This window comes from Tamandua tetradactyla, chromosome 24 (assembly GCF_023851605.1).
Source record: "Tamandua tetradactyla isolate mTamTet1 chromosome 24, mTamTet1.pri, whole genome shotgun sequence".
NCBI lineage: Eukaryota > Metazoa > Chordata > Mammalia > Pilosa > Myrmecophagidae > Tamandua > Tamandua tetradactyla.
In genome coordinates this window covers 36,240,116-36,265,043 of record NC_135350.1, presented here as the reverse complement: position 1 = coordinate 36,265,043, position 24,928 = coordinate 36,240,116, and the positions used below count along the sequence as shown (strand labels likewise).

General features: G+C 35.5%; 1 protein-coding gene and 1 pseudogene across 4 annotated transcripts in view; both read left to right on the top strand.

The window, feature by feature from the left end:
• Positions 1–24,928, top strand: part of CCSER1 (coiled-coil serine rich protein 1) — a 1,450,145-nt gene that overhangs the window by 59,678 nt on the left and 1,365,539 nt on the right. The window lies entirely within an intron of this gene.
• LOC143668246 (ragulator complex protein LAMTOR5 pseudogene) lies at positions 7,926–8,491 on the top strand (annotated as a pseudogene).

Sequence of the window (24,928 nt, the reverse complement as noted above, 5' to 3'; positions counted from 1 at the left end):
CACTTAGACATTGTTTCTCTCTCTGAAATGATGTAACATGCAGTAACTAATATAGAATAGGCAAAGCTTTGGTTTTAGAATCTTAACTGCTATTACTTACTCTTAGCCAAGAATTATGATTGGTGTAAAACACTGTGCTTTGTCTAATTTACGATGTGCTCCTGCTCTTGTACAGGAGAAAACCAGTTTCATATTTTTTTATATCCATGCCACTTTGCTTTCATAATGTTAGAATTAATTGTTGATTTGTTACTTCTCTAAAACAATGATAGTTTTGGATCACTGTACTCAGTGGATTTGTATGTGTGTACTATATCAATGGAATAGACCATTGATATAATTTTGCTGCAGTTTCTTCTTTATAATTTGCTGGGGGTATAATATTTTTGATCCTTTTTTATTTTTTTTAAGAAATTAAGAGCAATACCAAGACAGCATTTCTTCAGAACTGTAAGGACCTCAAGTCCTGGCATTTGCAAAATTTGTGAACATGATTTAAAAGAGATTTTAATATTTTTCACCCTTTACTTACAGTAGTAATAATAGTTATCATTTGTTGAAAACTGTGATGTCCCAGTCTCCTTACTTAAATATATTATTTCAAATGCTCACAAGCATTAACATTTGGTTCTTACAGCAAAGCAATCCTAGGTCTCTTTAGGTATTTTGCCAAACGTATAGCAAATAAGTGGAAGAGTAAGGGTTCAAATTCATGGTATCTTTCTCTAATGCAATATTGTTCTCATTTCATTACCAATCCTGCTGCCCCCACTACCTCCACCAATACACTCCCTTTCTGAACACTGAGAACCTGCCTCCTAGAACCCTGTCCCTCAAAACTGAATCCTATGGCATAGTATATACCTTTACTAAAATCCATGTCCCGGTTCCATTCCACACCTAAAATATTTTTCTCAAAGTAAACACAACCCTGACTCAGATTTAATTCCTTTTGAGATTGCTTCCTACATTCTGTTAAGGATTATATATTTCATAATGGCTTACTGCAATATTTTTTCCTGGATGGCATATCAGTATTTTCAAAGGAATCTTTAATAATTTAACCCAGAATAATAATTGATGGTGAAAATATCTTGATATTTGTTTGAAGATGTCTTTTTAAATTAGAAAATCCTTTCTGCAACTAGAAAATCATGTAAAAAGCAGAGATGCCCTCTCTGCTTATAAACAAGAGCCATTCAGGAGCTTGCTACACCTATTGCAAGAAAGTTATGATAATTCCTTAGCAAACAGATATGCTTACTGTTTATCGTTAGCCTAAAAAATAGATGTATAGTAATATGAAATAATTGGAATTGGGAAAGTTTTTTTCTTTCTAAACATGGTATTTATATTACCAGGAGACCTTATATAGTGATCTACTAATCTATTTCTACTATCTTCTACTAGGTACCATTTTGATGGTACTTTTTATTAAAGTAGAGATGAATTGAAAATATTCTGTTCTCAAGAATTTCATAGTCTGTAAGGATAATCAGCAGGAATTTTTACTTAACATATGTAGTATAATAAAATACACATATTTCCCCAAAATGTTCCAAAATAGAGTCCATAACTTCATCAAAACACTGTCTAGAAATGTGAGGAGTTTGACAAAAATTCCTCAATTTTTCTCAATAAGTAAATTCTTGTAGCATATTGTAAAGGTTTTATAGAGCTTTGACATTGCCATCCCCTCACCATTCCAAAGGTAAGTTTAAACTCTAATCAAAGAATCGGCCTACGAATTAAAATAAGTAACTCAAATTCTATTTGATAAAATAAACCAAAGGGTATTTATATATGTTCATAGCATGTAAACGTTCCAAGGTTCTTTATGGGATGTAAGCGCCTGCCTCAAAGGAGCATACCAAATAGTTAAGGAAAAGAAGCGCAAGATAATTATAAACATTTTATAAATGGGTGGTGTTGGCCAGTGTTGTTCAGTGGAAACACAATAAGAGCCATGTGCTAACTTTAAGTTTTCTAGTAGCTACATTTTAAAAATTATAAAGAAACAGGTGAGATTAATTTTAGTAATATATTTTATTAAACCCAATATATCTAAAATATCATTTTAAAATGTAATCAACATGAAAGTATTAATAAAACATTTTACTTTTTTTGGTACTAAATATTTGAAATCTGTTGTATATTTCTTCTTACAGAATGTCTCAATTTGTACTAGTCATATTTAAAGTGCCGGTAGCCACATGTGGCTTGTGTCTCTACCCTATTGAACAGCACTGGATAAGGTTAGAACTGAAATGTTCAGGGGAATTTTATATCAGACAAGAGGTATATGGAATATGTAAGAATTCTTCACTTTAAAGAAATGTTGAAAACTAAATAACCCCTGTTGGTGATTCACAGCAAACCCTGACAATTTTCTAAGTTATTGCATGGTAAATTAATCTACTTAGTTTTGCTTAATCCACACTTAAACTTTCTGAACTAAGGGGCTGGTCCTATTTTCACACAAGCAGTACTAATATCTCATGGATCTGCTGTCCCATAACACATACTCTTGGAAGCAGTTTTCTACTGTATTTTGTATGTTCACAAGTTTGCGTTAAGATATATATGAAGAAAGTGCTTTTCCATTGTACAATAAGGTGAAGTTTGATAATATTTCTGTGTAGTGGTTAAATATTGTCTATTTTGATTTACATGGTAAAGAAAACATTTAGATGTTTATGTGGCAAAAAAGTGTAATTTAAAATACAGAATAAATTTATGTAGAATGCATGTTAATGGTGCTTATTTTTAAAATGTAATTCAAGTTTACAGTGTTACTTAATTCCTATTTGCAGAATTTAATAGAGAATCAAGGCTAGAAAATATCTATATCTTGAAGAGGTTTTTACAACTTCATGTTATATGATGACAAATTTTATTATTCTCCTTAAAATTGAGCAATTGATTCTTATGATCCAAATGATGAACCTGTTATTATAAGTGGTTGAATTAACCATTAGACTTGTTGTTAAAGTACAATATTGCAGCTATCAGTTGGAGAATATATTATAAAATTTTCAGACAGTATATCAAAAACAAAATGTTTTATTTGTATTCTAAAGAAAATATAATTTTGCTGTTAAGTCTGTACTTTTTATTAAATTTTTTTATAATTTTGCCTTTAAAATTTCCTATAAAAGCATTTGCAAATTATATACTTAGTTTAATAAAATACTTTAGCCACACACAAAAAAGATATATATGAAGAGGGATACTTCAAGAATTCAGGAATAGTGTGTAATTACATCTTCTAATTACACAGTCAGTCTGTCACATTTAGTTAGATAATCGCATTTATTCATTTATTCACTGAAATTACTACCCATCTTCTCATCTATGGAAATGCATTTTTCTGAAACCACACCTGCTTATGTGATTTCTAATGACTCATGTAAATTGATAAATGATAGGCACAATACTTTGTTTGAACCTCATTAAATATTCTACAGTTAAAAGGCCCAGGAATATTTTGCAATCTGTGTTTGATTATCCAGTGGTTTTTAACTGATTTTCAAAGATGTCTGAAATTATGGAGGACTGTAAATTTTTCATCATTACTTTTTTTTATGTATAATTATTTAAAAGTCATAAAATACTTTCCTGAATTTTAAGTATGCTGTCACCAGAATATAGAAATAGGTGTGATTTCTATAGGTATTCTTAATGTAGACACTGACGATATCCTGATTAGCCACGATTCTGCTTTAAATATTTAATTGTTTATTACAAAATAGTTGATTATACTTTCTTACATGTTGTTGTGGTTGGGCTCTGTACTGAGAATAAATGAAAATATTTGCTGTAAGTTTCAGGTCTCCTTATTTTTGTCTGCCCAGATGATGCCCAGAAGCTTATCTGTCTATAAGAAATGGGATAATTGCAGTTTGGACATTTTTCTATTCCTTATTTCCTCCTTTCCCTGTATGAAGAGGCTGTTAAGGATGATCCATGTAGCAGTGTGGTGGAGAAAGGATTGGACACTAAGTTTCTGGTCATGGGAGCCCAAGTGAGGGACATCCATAGCCAAGCCTGTCATAGAGGAGTGGAATGACCCTTGAGCACCCCATTTGTAGAAAAAGTGCTGGCATAGAGAAGGAACTGTACAAACAAACCCAAGGGTCAGCAATGCCCAGCAGAACTGGGCAGATGATGGAGGGGTAGAATCCTACAGCAGCCAGCTCAAAGGCCAAGGAGGAGAGGCAGCATGGCGACCACACCGTGCTCTCCTGCTCGGAGTGGCAATCTGGCCAGGGAAGAAACAGTTAAGAGCCTTTGCTGTGCATATGATATTGGACTTCCTGTGGATCTATTGAATGGGACCCTAAGACAGTTCTAAGTCAGTTTGAAAAATAATGGAATGCTCAATAACCTATGTTTCAGAGTATGGTGTTACAGTTTGGAATTTCAATTGTTCTTAACTTTGGGCCAGATTAAATCCTTAGAATTTACTCCCCAACTTAATTGAATGATTAAGGCAATTGTGTTTGTGTGTGTGTGTGTGTGTGGGGGGTATTCTGTTTGATCATAATAAGAATTAGTATTTATTATCAATCATCATTGAAGCCTACCCCATTTGATTTATTTTTTTCTTCTCTTGGATTAAGTAAAACTATTTCACTGACTGCGTTGTTTATACATTACTTAATTATTGTTAGTTTTTTTCTGTCATTAAAATTGCTGCAGGCTTTCTCTGTCAGGAACTTGCTGTTTTTCTGTACCCTGATCAAACATGGTTAAAAAAGAAAATTAGACTACTTCCTGCTAACCTGGGGAATCCCTTCTTAGCCCTTCTATGCTGTTAATACTCTGTCGAAGGCCCAAGTAGCAGCTATGTAGGTGAAAGGTCTTTTATAATAATTAAAGAAGGAAATTCAGGTCATTTCCCCCTTTCTTCTTTGGCCTGCATCTGCACACAAGTGGTCTATGCCACAATCGTTTCTGTTTACAGCACTCTAAAAGGATTAGTTATGTTTCCTAACTTTGAAAAATCCACATAAAAAAATTAAAGAGTAATGATATAACATTGGCTATTCATATAGCATGCTGTTTTTCAAACTTGTGAGGTTTAAACAGATTTTCATCTGCATTAGTAGTAACTAATTTCTTTGTGTAGTTTCAGAATTCCATAATTTCTAATAAAATTAAATGACATGGCAAAACTCCCAATGATTGTATAATTTTGTTAGGTAGTAGTATCGAAAAGTGTAGAATGCTTAAAATTGTTGTTGAAAAAATAAAAACTTTTAACAAAATGAAATTTATGATCTCCCAGCCTTACTGCGTGATTCATGCATCTGGCAGCATTCCATCCAGGAAATAGAGGGGAGCTCCACAGCGGGGTGGAAAGGGCAGGGTTTATGTAGACAGTTTATCACAACCAACAAGGAAGCTAGCAGTGTAAATGACTCTTGGCTACATCAAGATGCTTATCCTTATTTGACTAATCTCAAACCAGAGAGCCCAGGATACACCTGCTAAACTGAAGTGGGCAGATGATGAATAGTTGACCTTCGTTTTCTGGTCCTGGGGGAAGCCCAGCACTACAAGAAAGAGGAAATAGGTAAAATTTTGGCTTGCTGACAGGTTTAGCATAGGCCACTCCATCTTGGGCCCATGTGTGTTTTTAATATTGTTTAAAACATTCTTGAAAGGTTTAGGAGGCAAAAAGGTGAGAAAGAAGAAAGGTACACCAGGAAATTTAAAGTGGGGGGGGGGGGATTATTTCTGTGTTTCCGGGCATAACTCACCAAACCCAAGATGGAGGGAGGTGAGTGCACATGTGGGCTTCGTCATGGGAAGCTTTTAAGGATGGAGGTCAGGTGATGTCTGGAAGGGGTGGTTCATTAGTTCTGAAAGTCAGGCTGGGAGGGGCAACACAGCTTCTGCAGCTCCAGTTGCAGTGCCCTTCCCCGTTCCCCCGACCTAACAATTCTATTATTTAGATTAAACTTTAGTTAATGGTCAAAAGAAGTTGCTTATATGGAGCTCAGATTCCTACCAGGAACAATTTTGTTTTTCATAATCATGTTTTGGTCATATAGTTTAATTACCATCACATTAATTTTATTGTCTCAGAGGATAGCTGTGCTTTTTTTTTTTTTTTTTAACTTAAATTGCCTTGTGTGTATTCTTAAGTGTTCAACATTTTGCATTTCTCTTAAATGGTCTAGTAATTGTTAAAGACAGTATGGTTAAATGACTATTTTCTTTTGAATGATAATATAAGACAATGGCTGAAATTCAGTGACTTTTTTTTCCATCATTGGAATGAAGAATGAACTCTTCGAAGAATTTTTTTTAACTGTTCCTAGGTGGAATGAAAGAATTGAATTCATCACATAGTACAAGATCAGCAGGTCTTCAATCCTGAATTTTAAATCCTGTAAGTGTAGAGATATGTGTATTTCCCAAATCCCTGCTCAATTTGTACCATCTTTATCATTTAAAAAAAAATTATTTATTAATTAAAAAAAATTAACAAACAAAAAACATTAAGATATTCCATTCTACATATATAATCAGTAATTCTTAATATCATCACATAGTTGCATATTCATCATTTTTAGAACATTTGCATTGATTTAGAAAAAGAAATAAAAAGATAATAGAAAAAGAAATAAAACGATAACAGAAAAAAAAAGATTATACATACCATACCCCTTACCCCTCGCTTTCATTTATCACTAGCATTTCAAACTAAATTTATTTTAACATTTGTTCCCCCTATTATTTATTTTTTATTCCATGTGTTCTACTCTTCTGTTGATATGGTAGGTAAAAGGAACATCAGACACAAGGTTTTCACAATCACAGAGTCACATTGTGAAAGCTATACCATTATTCAATCATCATTAAGAAACATGGCTACTGGAACACAGCTCTACATTTTCAGGCAGTTCCCTCCAACCTCTCCATTACATCTTGAACAACAAGGTGATATCTACTTAATGTGTAAGAATAACCTCCAGGATAACTTCTCGATTCTGTTTGGAATCTCTCAGCCATTGACACTTAGTCTCATTTCACTCTTCCCCCTTTTGGTCGAGAAGGTTCTGTCAATCCCTTGATGTTAATTCTCAGCTCATTCTAGGTTTTTTCTCAATCCCTTGATGCTGAGTCTCAGCTCATTCCAGGGTCTCTGTCCCATGTTGCCAGGAAGGTCCACACCCCTGGGAGTCATGTCCCATGCAGAGAAGGGGAGGGTGGTGAGACTGCTCTTCATGTTGGCTGGAGAGAGAGGCCACATCTGAGCAACAAAAGAGGCTCTCTTGGGGGTGGCTCTTAGGCCTAAATTTTAAGTAGACTTGACCTATCATTTGTGGGGTTAAGTTTTATATGAACAAACCCCAAGACTGGGGGCTCAGCCTATAGCTTTGGTTGTCCACACTGCTGGTGAGAATATCAAGAATTCAACTTGGGGAAGTTGAATTTCTTCCAGCTCTCACCATTCCCCGAAGGGGACTTTGCAAATACTTTTCCACTCAATGATTGAATCACTCTGGGATTTATTGAGGCATCACTCTGGACAAACCAACAAAATCTCATGTCCTACCTGAGATTCCAAGTCCTTATGGTGTTCAATCAAACTATCTACATAAGTTATATTAGGAAATGCACTAAGTCAAAATATAAATTTTGTAACAGATAAACATTTTTTGCTTTAGTCTCATACATAAGGTGACATTTTAAAATATTAATTACCATCTATTTTTAGCACCCTGCAATAATGACATTCCTTTGTACTTCCTCATGCAAAAACATTTTTAAAATTTGTACATTGTACATTTCACTATTATTATACAATCTAGGCATTCCTAGATTATACCATCTCGATCTTTAACATCTATCTTTCTTTCTGATTTCATTTATGCCCCCAGCCCTCCTCCCTCTATCATTCTCACATGCAGCTTCATTCAGTGTTTTAACATAATTATATTACAGTTAGGTAGTATTATGCTGTCCATTTCTGAGTTTTTGTATCTAGTTGTGTTGCACAGTCTGTATCCCTTCAGCTCCAATTACCCAATATCTTACCCTATTTCTATTCCCCCTTCCCCCCCCACCCAAAAAAAAGGCTGAGTGATTGCGGGCGGCCAGCGGAATGGAGGAGACTTTGGAGGAGCACTTGGAGGACACAATGAAGAATCCATCAATTGTTGGCGTCCTGTGCACAGATTCACAAGGACTCAATCTGGGCTGCCGTGGGACTTTGTCAGATGAGCATGCTGGGGTGATATCAGTTCTAGCCCAGCAAGCAGCTAAGCTAACTTCTGACCCCACTCATATTCCAGTGGTATGTCTAGAATCAGATAGTGGGAACATTATGATCCAGAAACGTGATGGCATCACTGTGGCAGTGCACAAAATGGCCTCTTGACGGTTCATATCAATTCTCCAGCCTTTCATTGGGTCTCAGTTCTCCTTATGTTAACTATCTTACAGAACTATTAAACCTCCAGTAGTTAGATCATCATGTAATGTGTATTGGGCATTTTTCTATTTATTTTACAGTAAATGCTTTTTTGACACTGTATGGATTGACCTATCAAAATGTTGGTAAGAAAGTATCTTGTTTTGAAGCAGCAGGTCCAGGGCACTTTGTATATAGATTTTTTTTTTTTTTATGCTCAATAAATCTGGTTGGAGGAAAAAAAAAAAACAAAAAAAAACATACTTATTGGTTTTTCTATTTCTGAAAGGTAAGTTGTTGGGATTTTGATTGGTATTGCGTTGAATCTGTAAATCAATTTAGGTAGAATTGACATCTTAACTATATTTAGTCTTCCAATCCATGAACACGGTATGCACTTCCATCTATTTAGGTCTTCTGTGATTTCTTTTAACAGGAAAGGATGTTGAATCTTGTCAAATGCCTTCTCTGCATCAATTGAGATGATCATGTGATTTTTCTGCTTTGATTTGTTGATATGGTGTATTACATTAATTGATTTTCTTATGTTGAACCATCCTTGCATACCTGGGATGAATCCTACTTGGTCATGATGTATAATTCTTTTAATGTGTTGCTGGATTCGATTTGCTAGAATTTGGTTGAGGATTTTTGCATCTATATTCATTAGAGAGATTGGTCTGTAGTTTTCTTTTTTTGTAATATCTTTGCCAGGTTTTGGTATGAGGGTGATGTTGGCTTCATAGAATGAATTAGGTAGCTTTCCTTCCACTTCAATTTTTTTGAAGAGTTTGAGCAGGGTTGGTATTAATTCTTTCTGGAATGTTTGGTAGAATTCACATGTAAAGCCATCTCGTCCTGGACTTTTCTTTTTGGGAAGGTTTTTAATGACTGATTCAATTTCTTTACTTGTGATTGGTTTGTTGAGGTCATCTATTTCTTCTGAGTCAAAGTTGGTTGTTCATGCCTTTCTAGGAACTTGTCCATTTCATCTACATTGCTGTATTTATTAGCGTAAAGTTGTTCATAGTATTTTGTTATTACTTCCTTTATTTTTGTGGGGTCAGTGGTTATGCCTCCTCTTCCATTTCTGATCTTATTTATTTGCATCTTCTCTCTTCTTCTTTTTATCAATCTTGCTAAGGGCCCATCAATCTTATTGTTTTTCTCATAGAACCAGCTTCTGGTTTTATTGATTTTTCTCAATTGTTTTCATGTTCTCAATTTCATTAATTTCTGCTCTAATCTTTGTTATTTCTTTCCTTTTGCTTGCTTTGGGGTTAGTTTGCTGTTCTTTCTCTGGTTCTTCCAAGTGGACAGTTAATTCCTGAATTTTTGCCCTTTCTTCTTTTTTGATATAGGCATTTTGGGCAATAAATTTCCCTCTTAGCACTGCCTTTGCTGTGTCCCATAAGTTTTGATATGTTGTGTTTTCATTTTCATTCACCTCGAGATATTTATTGATTTCTCTTGTAATTTCTTCCTTGACCCACTGGTTGTTTAAGAGTATGTTGTTGAGCCTCCATGCATTGTGAATTTTCTGGTGCTCTGCCTATTATTGACTTCCAACTTCATTCCTTTATGATCTGAGAAAGTGTTGTGTATAATTTCAGTCTTTTTAAATTTGTTGATACTTGCTTTGTGACCCAGCATATGGTCTATCTTTGAGAATGATCCATGAGCACTTGAGAAAAAGGTGTATCCTGCTGTTGTGGGGTGTAATGTCCTATAAATGTCTGTTAAGTCTAGCTCATTTATTGTAATATTCAAATACTCTATTTCTTTATTGATCCTTTGTCTAGATGTTCTGTCCATTGATGAGAGTGGGGAATTGAAGTCTCCAACTACTATGGTAGATGTGTCTATTTCCCTTTTCAGTGTTTGCAGTGTTTGCCTCATGTGTTTTGGGGCATACTGGTTCGGTGCATAAACATTTATGATTGTTATGTCTTCATGTTGAATTGTTCCTTTTATTAGTACATAGTATCCTTCTTTGTCTCTTTTAACTGTTTTACATTTGAAGTCTAATTTGTTGGATATTTGTATAGCCACTCCTGCTCTTTTCTGGTTGTTATTTGCATGAAATATCTTATCCCAACCTTTCACTTTCAACCTATGTTTATCTTTGGGTCTAAGATGTGTTTCTTGTAGAGAGCATATAGAAGGATCCTGTTTTTTAATCCATTCTGCCAGTCTATGTCTGTTGATTGGGGAGTTCAATCCATTAACATTTAATGTTATTACTGTACAGGTAGTACTTTCTTCTACCATTTTGCCTTTTGGATTGTATATGTCATATCTAATTTTCCTTCTTTCTACACTCTTCTCCATACCTCTTTCTTTTGTGTTTTCGTATTTGTCTCTAGTGCTCCCTTTAGTATTTCTTGCAGAGCTGGTCTCTTTGTCACAAATTCTCTCAGTGGTTTTTTGTCTGAAAATGTTTTAATTTCTCCCTCATTTTTGAAGGTCAGTTTTGCTAGGTATAGAATTCTTGGTTGGCAGTTTTTCTCTTTTAGTAATTTAAATATATCATCCCACCGTCTTCTCGCCTCCATGGTTTCTGCTGAGAAATCTACACATGGTCTTATTGGCTTTCCCTTGTATGTGATGGATTGCTTTTCTCTTGCTGCTTCCAAGATCCTCTTTTTCTCTTTGACCTCTGACATTCTGACTAGTAAGTGTCTTGGGGAACGTCTATTTGGATCTATTCTCTTTGGGGTGTGCTGCACTTCTTGGATCTGCAATTGTAGGTCTTACATAAGAGTTGGGAAATTTTCAGTGATAATTTCTTCCATTAGTTTTTCTCCTCCTTTTCCCTTCTCTTCTTCTGGGATACCCACAGCACGTATATTTGTGCACTTCATGCTATCATTCAGTTCCCTGAGTCCCTGCTCATATTTTTCCCTATAGTTTCTGTTTCTTGTCGAATTTCAGATTTTCTGTCCTCCAGTTCACTAATCCTATCTTCTGCCTCTTCAAATCTAACCTTGTAGGTTTCCATTGTTTTTTTCATCTGTTCTACTGTACCTTTCATTCCCATAAGTTCTGTGATTTGTTTTTTCAGACTTTCCATTTCTTCTCTTTGTTCATTCATTGCCTTCTTCATATCCTCCCTCAATTCATTGATTTGGTTTTTTATGAGGTTTTCCATGTCTGTTCGTATATTCTGAATTAATTGTTTCAGCTTCTGTATCTCATTTGAATTGTTGTTTTGTTCCTTTGACTGGGCCATATCTTCAATTTTCCTGGTGTAATTTGTTATTTTTTGCTGGTGTCTAGACATTAGTTTATTCTGGAGATTGCTTTCACTTATCTTACCTAGGGTTTTCTTGCTAGACGAGTTTGTTTTCTGTCTGTTCTTTGACCTTCAGTTCAGCTTTTTCTGGACCTCTAGCTTAGGTTTTGTTTAACAGAGGATAATTTTTCAGTTCTTGTTTTCTTGTTTCTTGCCCTGCTTGTATGATGCCTTTTCTCTCCACACCCTTAGGAGAGTCTACGTAGGTATTATAGACTCCAGCCGGGTTTTCCCAGACTAAACTGGCCTCCTATCAGGGGGAAGGAGTCACCTGCGTCAGTTTTCCCTGAGGGTGAGACCCAGCAGGTTAAAAGACTTTCCCGTGAAGTCTCTGGGCTCTGTTTTTCTTATCCTGCCCAGTATGTGGCGCTTGTCTGCCTGTGGGTCCCACCAACAAAAGATGTTGCGGCACCTTTAACTTTGGAAGGCTCTCCCTGCTGGGGGCGTGGTGGAGACAGAGGAGTGGTTGTAGGCTGGTTTTAATGGCTTCAAATTCCCAAGTCCTGGGTTCTTAATTCCTTGAGGGAGGGATTCCACCTAAGTTGGGCTTCTTCCCTCCCCTGGGGAAGGCACAGGTGGGAGACAGCCCTGAAAGCAGTCCGTTTCTGCCTATGCCTGGGGCAGTTGCAGCCCGAGTAGTCCCGCTGCTGAGTCCAGAGGCAGCCAAGTCTCTGTAGGAACACAGCCACAAAAACCTCCGTTTCCTCCCCTTTCCTCTTTTTCCGTTAGCCCAATAAGAGACCTCTGACTTGAGCTGGGGGCCTATTTTTAGTAGTCAGAATTTGTTAATTAATGCCACAATTGGTGTTTGGTTGGACTCAACCCCTGCTTCTGTTAGAGTCTCTTTCCTTTCCCTCTGGGAAGTTGCCTGTGGGGGAGGGGCGCCGGGCAACAGCCGCTGTGGTTTGGGGAACTCACGGTTCTGGGGAGGCTTGCAGCCGGTCCAGCTGGTCCAGACTGGGATATGATGTGTGTCCGGTCACTGTCATGGCTCCAGGAGCTGTTCTGTACTGTTTCTGGTTATTTAGTAGTTGTTCTGGAGGACAAACTACACGCACATTGCTAAGCTGCATCTTGGCCCCTCCTCCTCTTTCCATCATCTTTATCATTGTTAACTCTTGGTTCAGCCAAGCCATGATTAGTACTCTAATATTCCAGTGTCCTAGGTCCACTGCAATTTCAGGAAAGGAAAATTATTGCATAAATGGCACTTAGCACTTAAAGTGAGTAATAATAAAGACTCTTGAGTATTGTTCAGAGGTAGTTTGGAAAAAGAGCTACTGTATGTCTATGGCATCTACATTGTGTTTTGTGATATACCACTAAAGCCAGCCCAGATTCTAGAGGAGGACAGTTTGACTCTCCCTCCTCACGGGGCAATTGCAGATTCACTTTGCAGAAGAGGCTTCTTTGGGAAATTATCTGCCATTATGTTAATATAAGAATTTAGGATTTCATTCATTGGGTTATTGAGAATTAGTGTATATATCAGATAGGAATGATATCATAATAAGAAATGTATTTTGGTAAGTTTGTTGATAGATTCCTGGGAAAAGAAGCTAATCAAGGAAACCTGTGTTTTTGTGCATGTGTGTGTTAAGAGTTGAAGACTTGCATGTATCTGTGCTCGAAATGAAGGAAATGAAGAAGAAAATATCAAATAATTTTAGAGTTTGAAGAAACATAAAACTCACCAAGTCTAACTTGTCTCAAAAGTGCAAGAATTGTTTCTAGAATATCCTATATGTGTGGTCACTGAGCTTCTGATTGAAACAGTACAGGGTGCTGTTTCACTAGGGAACCCACTCTGTTATTGAACAAAAATAATGATTTAAGAATACTTGTTTAATGAGAGAAACTCCTCCCAATAATTTACTTAATTCATCTCAGTTCCATCTGTTGAAATACCATGTTTGAATGCAAAGCATCTCCCAGATGGCAGCTCTTTGGCTATTTGAATTCAATTCTTATCACATACCTGTTACTTGTTTTCATTAAGTAAAAAAGAACATTCAAAATATATCATCAAATTGGGCACTTTACTCTGGAGACTCTTGGGTTTGTCAGTATAACTTTAATCAAGGCATATTGTAGAGCAGGGATTTTAAATTCCCATAACAAAACATTGGCGGGCTATGTGGCGGGGCTCAGTGGCAGAATTCTCACCTACCATGCTGGAGACCTGGGTTCGATTTCTGATGCCTGCCCATGCAAAAAAAAAAAAAAGTTTGGTATTTTGAATTCCTAATTGTTCCTTCCAAAGAGCCCAAATTTTGAAGCCTACTCAAAAAGCAGCTGTATTTGTTTGGGTTGTCAGGATGTGTCAGTATACAAATTGGTTGTGTTTATTTAAATGTTTGATGGAAATGAATGTATCAGAATGTCTAATAATCACAAACATTTTCACTTAGGAATTTTTATTGTTATGATAGATATAAAAAACTGATAATTTCATGTCAAGCACTTTAGATTTTCTATTTTTATTTACATTAAGTTTGCTTTCTTTGTGTTGAACTAGCACAAAAAGATGAGTTAAATGCATTTGGTGGATTTACTTAACTTTCTGAACTTGTAAAGGAGCATAAGAACTAAGTGGAAATAGGTTCAACCCTGAATAAAGTATGATAAATTTTTAATTATAGTTGAAAGTTATTTATCAAAAATATTCAGTAGATTACTTACTGTAAATTAATGATATTTGTGGCATTTTGAATTCTAAACGCCCAAGGAATATAAATATCTAATACGTATGGCAGTGACAAGTGCTAAAGAGCAAAGCAAAGCAAGCAGGATGAGGGGAAGTGGGAGTGTAATAATGGTACATTTTTATATAAGATGTTCAGGGAAGGTCTGTCTGAAAAGATGACCTTTGATCAGGGATCTTTGGGGGGCAAATTTGTGGGGAGAAAATCCCAAGAAAGAGAATATCAAGTGCAGAATAAAATCCGTTTAGCTTTAGAGTGGTTAGCCTCTTGAAGAAGGAGTTAAGAAGAAAGCGTCTTTTACAGAGAGGTTGAGAGAAAGAGTGGTGGGAGATGAGGTCCAGTGTATATTGGGGGGAAGTTAAATTGTGCAGGCCTTTCTAAGGACTTTGGCTTTTATTCTGCATGGTATAGGAAAGGTGATAAGGAGTTTTATAGTAGAGTACATGGAGTGACTTCCGATTTAACAGATGCACTCTGGCTTCTTGTTTGAATATACCATGAATGTAGAGTAGTCAGGTGAAAAAGCAGATGGTAACATGGGCCATGGTCGTGGTGGAATTAGAGGTATAAGGAACTCTTAAAGGGTAGATGTGAAACGTATAAGAAAGAGACGTCAATGATGGCTCCCAGGTTTTTAGGCTGGGCAGCAAAGGTGGAATGGCTGTATACTGAGATGGATGGGTGGTGAGATGAACAGGGGAAATCAGGTGTTTACTTTGAGATGTGTTAAGGTTGAGATGTGTGTGAGACATTGATGATGTCTTTTAGACACTCAGAATATATAAATCTGGATTTGGGTGAGATCAGGGTTGGAGATATAGATTTGAAAGCCTACAATGCATAGCTGGCCCAAAAGGATGGAACTAGAAGAAATAATCTGGGGAAGGGATATACATAAGAAAGAGAAGAAAACCAAAAACTGACCCTTGAGGCATGTGCAAATGTAGAGATTGAGAACTCAATATGGAAGAACCAGCAAGTACACCCAAGGAGGGAGCAGGAAAATCAGAGAAGGTATTTTCCCAGAAGCCAAGTAAAGTATTTCAGGAAGGGGTTTATTCCGATCTGGTAAATGCTGCTGATAGATCAAACAAGATGAGAACCAAATCTAGCGGTTATTTTGTAATTGGTTACTTTGATAAAGGCAGTGTTATTGAAATGGAGGTTATGAAAATCTGATTGGAATGTGTTTAAGAGAAAATGAAAGAAGTAGAGTTGGGGGCAGCAAATAGACAACTGTTTATTTTAAATGCAATTTTATTGAGATATATTTGCATACCATATAATCATCCACTGTGCACAATCAGTGGTTCACAGCATCATCGTATAGTTGTGCATTCATTGCCACCATCAATTTTTGAACATTTTCACTACTCCAGAAAAAGTGAACAAATTGAAAATAAAAATAAAAAAGAATACCTAAAAACATCCCGTAACTTCTTCCCCCATATTATTTACTTGCTTTTTGTCTTTATTTTCTTACTCATCTGTCCATACATGGGATTTAAGGAATGTCAATCACAAAGTTTTCATGATTACACAATCACACCTTAAAAGCTATGTAGTTATACAGTCATCTTCAAGAATCAAAGCTTCTAAAGGTGGGAAATAAATGAAACAAAGTAAAATTTCAGTGACTCAGAGATTTCAAATCCAGTCGAGAGGTGATTCTGGAGGTTGTTCTTAGGCAGTGTAGAGATATCCCCTTTCAGTTTTTGGTGCATTGGAGTAACTAGAGGGAAATACCTTAACAACTCGTTTGAATAATTTTGCTATAGCAGGGAGAAGAGAAATAGAGCAATATTTGTGGTGGCGTGTGGGAAGGGATTAAGGGCTGTTTGTTTTTCAGATTGAATATGTTATGTTTGTAGAGAATGATTCGATGTAGTAATCCAGAAGAGAAGATAAAATTAACCTTACATGTGAGAAAGGGCACAATTATTTCTGGAATGGGAAGAGATAGGAGGCTGTGCAAATTTCGAGGAATTGGCCTCGGATAGGTGCATGAATTGTTTATTTGTGATGGAAGAGAGGCAGACAGCATGGACACAGGAAGAAGTAGGTGGGAGATGTGGGAATGGGAGCCTGGGGAAGTTTTTTTCAAATCGCTTTCTATGTTTTTAGTGATAAAGAAATCTGAGAGTGAGGAAGTAGTCGGAGGTAGTGGAGATTTGAGGGGAGAGAAAAAGATGTAAATACATCATCAAGGTGAGTGGGAGAAGGGGGGACTAGAAATGCTGGGGAGCAGCAGGGACACACTTGAGGTTAAAGCCCATGAATTTAAAATAGGATTTATTAGTGTAGGGATCAATCAATGTTTGTTCACGCAAAATGATGAATTCTGGATTTCTGAGTTCTTTTCATAGCACCTAGCAGCCTTGCAGTTGCTAGCCTTGCTAGGTTGCAATTATAAGGCAATGGGAAGCAGATGGATTTCCTAAGGTAGGGAGGGCATTGCGCTGGAAAAACCAGCCACTAGTAGTGGATTTGATAGGCAGTAAGGCGTACATCAGAGTTGTTATTACAAATTCGACCTTGGGTGAAGTAAACCATGATAATCGAACAATCATTTAAATGTTTGAGATAGAGGGACTTTAGAGATCATCTTTAGAACGAAGTCCTAATTTTGTAAATGAGGAATCTGAGGTCCAGAGTGAGCAAAAGGATCACTTTTATTCCATGGTGAATCCTACTTTTTTTTTAGCAGAGGATTTTGAATTTCATATTAAGTATTCTCTTTCAGGAGTTACATTTTACTCTAATTGTATTCCTTCTAATAGCGCCTTCCTGTTTGGTTTTTCAATTTGTGTTTGATTGTACAGTCATGTAAATTCTTTTTGACAGATTTGTTATTAAGGTGAGAAAGATGGGTAAGAATTCTAGTTTTAAAAAGCTCATTAATTTTAAAGACGCATGCCATGAATAAATAAATGTCTTCAGTGCTATATTTTTCTTTTTACATTTTTTCTTCTGGATGAATAGAATTCTTTCAAAAGTAATAGGTTATTTAAAAATGATTAGATAGGAGTTACATAAAAATTCTACGAAGCATGTGCACTGTTCCCATAAATAGGTTGAATGTAACACTTGGGTGGTGAAGTATTATCATCAACAATGCAAGACTTCCTTGTAGCCTTTCTTGACAAAACTAGCTATAAAATTTTTCTTTTCTTTTTAAAGCATTTTCAAAGTGCCTTTCACTTGGGTGAGCATTAGTAAATGAAAGTCCTCTCACCAATATATATATTTCTTAAGCATATTGGCTGGGAAAAGGATGTCCTTGACCTACTTGTTTACAAGAAATAAGACCAGCTACACTCTACCTTTAGCCCAGTAGCAGGTTTAATAGTGGGTGAGTGAGCTTTCACTATGTACATTTTAACAGAAGCTGACTTTCCTTAACTTCAGGAAAAACACCAATGATGTCACTTTAAAAATATGCAGTGATACTTGTGCATGACCATTTTTAGAAAATCAATCCTTTTCTAGTTGGTTAGCAAATAAACAGTGCGAAAATATATTTATATTGTCAAACAGATTCTCCTGACTGCTAAACTTATAGATATGATCTAGGTTAGGGTACCCAAACTCTCTACCCCTCTGTGCTTTTTTTGACTGGGGAGGTGGACACAGGATGCTGGTAGCCGAATGGGGATCAAAGTATCTGCTTTATTAATGGGCCAGAGAGTTCCCAATAATTTCCCAAATATAGAACTTTCTGGCAAAGGTGGATTGGAAAACATGGCTTAGCCCTCAAACTTAAGTGAAAGCCTTCTACTCCTCTTCAGGTCTAAACTTGGGGACTCCCCCCTCGCCCCCCGCCTTGGGAGCGCTGTCCCAGTGCTCTCTAACCCTTTGGGAACATGAGGCAGGAGATAAGGTTCTCTCTGGGAAGCCTCCACATTGCCAGGGTACAGCAGATTCAGAAGATGGAGATTCTGAGATGTGTGTGCATGTGTTCTGTATGTGTGGATATACTTTTAAATATTTAATATAAATATTATTCTGTGGATAATATTTAATAAAGTACCCTACTAAGTAGTGACAAATTCTGATGGATAAAATTAGCCACTTTATTGGCTGACGAGAAATGAATAAGTTGGTAAAGGAGCAGAAACTTTTTTTTCTAGCACAGACACTTGCTATTCAAATGTGCGGAAGTGTCACTTGCAAGGTTGCTGGAAATGTAGAATCTTAGGCTCCCTCTCAGATGAATTAGAATTTTACTAAGACCTACCCCCCACATTTGTTTGTACATTAAATTTGAGAAGCGCCTCTCTAAAGGCTAGAAATTTCTTCTTCTGTGGTCTAAGGCATAATACAGGGAAAGAGAAGTACTTTCAGTTGGAGTTTGTACTTTACATTATCTAAAGCAGTATTTTGCATTTTTCGAATAGCCCAAGAATTACAGAGGAAGGGCGTATTCTGTGATCTTTCCACTGAACAACTGCAACAATCAGAACTTCTTATTGTTCAGATGTGCATATTTGTAACACATAAGTTATCATTTGTAAAAGATTTCTGCTACTAAATAAGAAATAAACATTAAATTGAGTGTGAGGAGATCTGCCTGTAATTATCTAGTTATATGCATCTGCCTACATAATAAAAGAGTTGTGATAACCTAGCAGGGTCTTGATTTCCTTAGCAGTGGGAGTTCACTATGCATGAGCTGGGAATGGGGTTGGAATTCCAGACAGAAGGCATAGAATATCAAGTAAAAGTACAGCTGTTAAATAAACCTGACACTTCTAAATAAATGAAAATACATTAGTATGCCTGGTTTGTAGGGCAGACACCCTATGTGTTTGTGAGGTGTTGGTGATAGGACAGGTGGTTATATTCGCGAGATATGAGGTTACTGTCTTTTATGGCATTTCCAAGTATTTGGAATTTTGTCTAAGACCAAAAAGAAGTTAGAGAAGAGGAGTGAGGTAGCATTTTAGAAAGCTAATGCTGACTGCAGTACGAAGAATCTGAATCAGCAGGACCACAGATGGAGAGATCAGTTAGGAAACTTGAAATAATCTAGGTGAGAATGATGATAATGTGAATTAGATGTGGAAATAGGAAAGAAAAGAAATGAGCTACTTAGGAGGAAAAATTTATAGGGTTTTTATTTTTATAGTTTTTTTGTTATTTATTTAATAATGCATTCATTTTTTAAAAATTATCCTCTTAATGTTATGCTAGGTATAAATTTCAATGTTGGATAGAAAATTTAACTTTGTAGAATATGATATCATCTTTTTCATTTGACCATTCATTTAGTAAATATAGTGCTTACTGGACTGTGTTCTAGAACTTGATGAACTGGACCTTTACTACAGAAATAAGAGCGTTATTTAACATCAGCATTAAAAACAAATTAGCATCAGCGTTAAACAGTGGGGCATGTACCAGAGTAGGCAAGTTAATCTTGTATGAGAGAAGCTCTAATCCTTAACCAATGACTGATCCTTGATCTCCTTTTTAGAAGAAGAAAATTATTGATTGATAAATGGCATTGAAAATAGTACTAAATTATCATTGCAGCTGCAAAATATTAAGACTTGCGTTCCTTAAAGAAGACATTATTGCTCGTGATCATAGCTCCTGTTTCCTATTTTCAGTTGAGAATCGCATATACTTTATCCCACTTTTGGATATAGACTGGAGAAAGCTTGAAGAACATAATCAATTGAAATAACTGCTTCTTTAACTTGATTTGCTAGCTTTTATTAATTTTGGTTTTCTTTGTCTCTCAGGTCTTTGAACCACAAGGAGAGAGATATCTGAGAAAATACATCCTACTTCTTGGACTCTTCATTATCTTGACTCACTATATACAAAACCTTGCTTTCCCTCTCTTGATCTGCTTAGCTTTATTATGCATTGGTAGCACTGGAAAGAAAAGTGAAGATATTTCTGATATAATTTTTGTATAGGGTAATAGTATTTTACTCAGTTTAGATACTTGAGAAACGTAATTATTTTAGGGTAGGATTGTGTGATCCTTGTTTTGGTATCACTTTTGTGTCCCCCTAAAAAAGCAACTTATACAAACAAATAAATAATTATTGATTGAATAGTTATAGTTCAAATAAATGGTTGCTGAATTAAATGCTGAAAGCCTGAGTTAACAACTACATTCTGTAAATTAGAAATGAGGAAATTGATTTATAGTCATAGTAATCATAGTAATCAAATAAATAAAATAAAAAAATTAAAAAGTAATCATCATGGTAATCAAATAAATAAAATCATATTAAATCTTTTCTATGATGCTGATATTTCTTTCTCTAGAAATTTCTAAAGCCATGTGATTAAAAATATTGAATTTCATCACTTTAGCACTTAGCTCAAAAAATGTAATTTCTTTGGTGCTTGTTCCCCTGATATCCTTTTTTGACTTAATCACATGTGATTTTTTCCACCACACATGATTGTATGTTCAGACTTCTTGATTTCCTTTTGAATTTGGAAGAAAGTATAGATAACTATTAAGGGTATTTAATGTGTACCTTCATTTTTCAGTGGCTTCAGCTATTATTTATATGAAAGCTTAAATAAAAAGGATTTCTGACAGCATAAGCAAACAGAAACCAGGTTTGATAGACTGCAGCCTGCATGAAGTGCATATTCTGTCTGAAAAAATTCAAGTATCCAACACATCTGGCATCTTTTCTGTACTCTGTATCTGTCTCTGCCAGCCAATCTTGTGCTTTTGTGACAGCAATGACATTGATGAATCACTTTAATTTACCAGGCAACCGACACTTTGCAGAGACTATTTGTAACAACCAGTTAGAGCTGGTCCTGATCATTTCAGATACGTGTATTGTTTCCAAAAAAATTGTAACTGATCAAAGCAATTTATATGCGTACATTTGTATATGTTATCTATCCTTGCACCACAAATATACAAATATGTAGGAATCTATATTTTAGTGTCCTCTGTTTTTTTTCCCCCTCTTGGCTCATTCTGTTCATTTTTTGTGGAAAAAGTAGTATCTATATGAATATATTGTAATTTGGCTTTTTTGAATTTTGAGAATAATGTTTAAATTTATAAGAACAGGAATTGATTTTTAGAAAGAGGTATTATTGTTCAGTTGTATTATGTGCTTTAAAGTAATAAATCATTATTTTGACAATAGCAAGTTCTGGTATCAGTTTTTCACTTAAATAGGTTTAGGCGTGAGGTGAGGACCAGGCAATAGAACAAATAACCCCCCTAAGTATTATAGGATTTAAAAGGAAATATGCCTAATGGTAGTATTTCAAAAAGATAGCCTTGGGAACCCTGTGGGGGAGAGAGAATATAATTACATGTTGTATGAAAATATCATGTTCTCTTGATGCATAGAGTATATACGAGTTTTAACTTTTTGAAATGCTTTGAGTTAGCGTAATATTTGGGTGGGCTAGATAGCTTATTCCATGATTAGGTGGTACTACTATAGAATTATTTTTCAGTTAGCATTTTTGTATCATACCTACCATATACTGAGGCCTGTGCCAGATGTTTTCACATGTAGCAGTATATTAGGTGGCATATTATAACACGCATATTGGGTTTGGTGTACTCTTCTATTGTTACTTTTTTGTTCCTGAAATTCTATTAATAAAACCTAAAACTTGTATCACTCTCAAACTATTTATTATGTATCTATTTTTATTTTATATGTTTTCCCTGGGAAGAATTATTCTTTTAATTTTCATAGATACCTACCCTTAGGTAAGAGTGACCCTACAAGTAAGATTTATAGAGGAGATAGGAAAGAATTTTGAGACCTTGGCTATTGAAACCCAGTTGATAGATGACAAAAATTAAGAGCCAGATGATAAAGAATGTCATTTGTTTGTTTTTGCCTATATCACATATTGAATAAGACTGATTCTGGCTACTATTACTGTGTTTACTTGAATAAAACATTGCTTATACATTAGAATAAATCACATCCTTTACATCTAAGTTATTTCAATTTTTTTTTAGCTATGTAATAGTCTAAGAATGACTTATAATTTTTTTCTTTCTATAACAGTAATGCAGGCACACCATTTCATCAAAGTGGATTTCCTGGATAGTGTAATATAGGAGGCTGGTGTTGGGGAATAGTTTCTTGTGTGGGGATGTCTATGAGAAATAATCCTTGTTCTACAGAAAAAGCTGTGAGTAGCTTTCATGAAATCCCCTAAATCAGGGAAATCCAATACTTGATATTTTTGTGTGCTTTCACATTTTCTGCCATAGCTTTGGTGGAAACTAGTCTTATCTCTAAGGAAAGCAAGATAACATATTTGATTTACCCACTGAGGAAAGGATGTTCGTGTGCATTCAATCGATTTCTGGCCCTTTAAAAGATGTTTACAAAGCATGTTCTAATCATTGTCTATGAATCTCAATCTTGACTTTTGTTGTCAAGTCAAAGAAACGTGCTTAGCTGTGTAAGAAGTTTCTAAAAACGATTTTCTCTTGGTCCAAGACAGCTTTAGCATTTATCATTTCTCTTTCATTTATGTTTGAGTTTGGGACTGGAGAAGATGCTGGTGCTAAAAATGTATTTAAAATAACCTGACTTTAATAGATTTTAATGAGTGTACTGGTCTACTGCGTTGTTCTGCTGTGGTCTGATCTCTTTCCTGGGCACTTTCCCACTAAAGGGCCAATGCCAAGTTTGGCTATAGAGATCAAGCTGAAAAGGCAAAGCCAAAGCAGAATATAAAACATATGATAAAAACAGGAACAGATAACCGAGATAGACAAGGTGACTGCACAAATATTGTCCAAACAGGAACACTGAGAGTGAAAGAGAACAGTTTTAAAAATAGTGCTGCAACCCTGTATATAAATGGGGAGTGTCTCAAGCAATGGGGCATATGGTAACCCTAGCCATAGAACTAATAAAATTATCAAGACTAATGCTCAGTGACCAAATGCTTCATTTTTTTGAGGATTGGCAGGTAGGTCTTTGAGTAGGCACCTGTGGTTTACAGGAATAGGATCAGGGTAGACATGTCCCATATTTGGGCAGAGCTATATTTAAGTGGGGTCTTCTTTTCCCTAGGAAAAGTCCTGATTAGCATTTTAAAAGAGAGACTAGGATAAAAGTATTGGAGTTTAAACTATACTGTGATCCATTCCAGCCTTTTGTGTTCCTGTAATTAATTTTCTTTACTTCTCTCACATTTCTTGACACATGCCACATTTAAACATTCCTCAGTGTGTTATTAGGAATTATCTGCATATGTACATAGTTCAGAGGATGAATGGTTTTAATAGTATTACTTCTGTTCAAAACGCAAGTTTGGGCCTGATTAGATTTAGGAGTTGCTTTGAAAATTTGACCTACCATATTGTTTCCAAATGAAAAAGTGAGGAACAAGGGAACAGATCATATAACTCAAATGCACTTCTATTTTACTGGTATTTTTCTATTATTTAAATGTCAAAGAACTTTTTTGGTCTCTTTGTACTATTGCATTATTTCTTTTACATTTAATTTGCGTTTCTCTGCTTTTAGTTTATATCTTTCATATTCATATAGTGTGTATATATATATATTAATATCCTTCATATTTATATCACTGCATATCAAGACTTTTATGATAACATGCTTCCTGTTTTTTTTAAATATTTTAATCCAAGAAAACAAACACTGCACTTAGAACCACCCAAAATGGATATCTTACGTTAGCTTAACCATAGGCCTATTTAAATAAAGTATCCAAGTAATCATTGTTAAACCTGTGTTTGCACAATAAGTTTCATAAACAAATTTAAAATTGAGGCAACAGGGAAAAAAGTCTACAAATTCAGATAGCGAAGTTCTTAAATTCTAAATATTAAACACTAAATTAAATACCATTTGATCAGCTGTCAAAACTGTGACTGTTCCTCAAAATAACAAGTAGAAAGTTCTTACAAATATCTACATTGGTATAATAATGATCTATGTTACTAAACATTTTCCTGATTTCAGGAAAATATGAAGATACAAATATTTTTACAATTAACAATCAAAAACCTTCCTATGTTTTTAATTGAAATATTTATTGAGATAATTGTAGATTCGTGCAGAGAGATTGTTTGTACTGTTTACCCAGTTTCCACCAATGCTAACATCTTGCAAAATTATAGTACAGCGTAACAGCCAGGATATTTACATCGATACAATCTACTAACCCTATTCATAATTCCCCAGTTTTATTTTATGTGTGTGTTCGGGGGTCCAGTTCTTCACAATTTTATCACATGTAGGTTTCTCTATCCATCACCAACTCAAGATACTGAAAAGGGAAATCACCACAAAGGTCGCTGTTGTCGCCCTTACATGTCTACCCTACCTCTCTTCCACACCCCAGCCCTAACCCTGGGCATCACTAATATATTTCCCATGTCTAAAAATTTGCCATTTCAAAAATACACTATAGATGGAATCATACAGTAGGCAGTCTTTTTGGACTGGGTTTTCCTATGGTTCTTGAACAATCCATATGTATTTTTTTCTCTGTAAA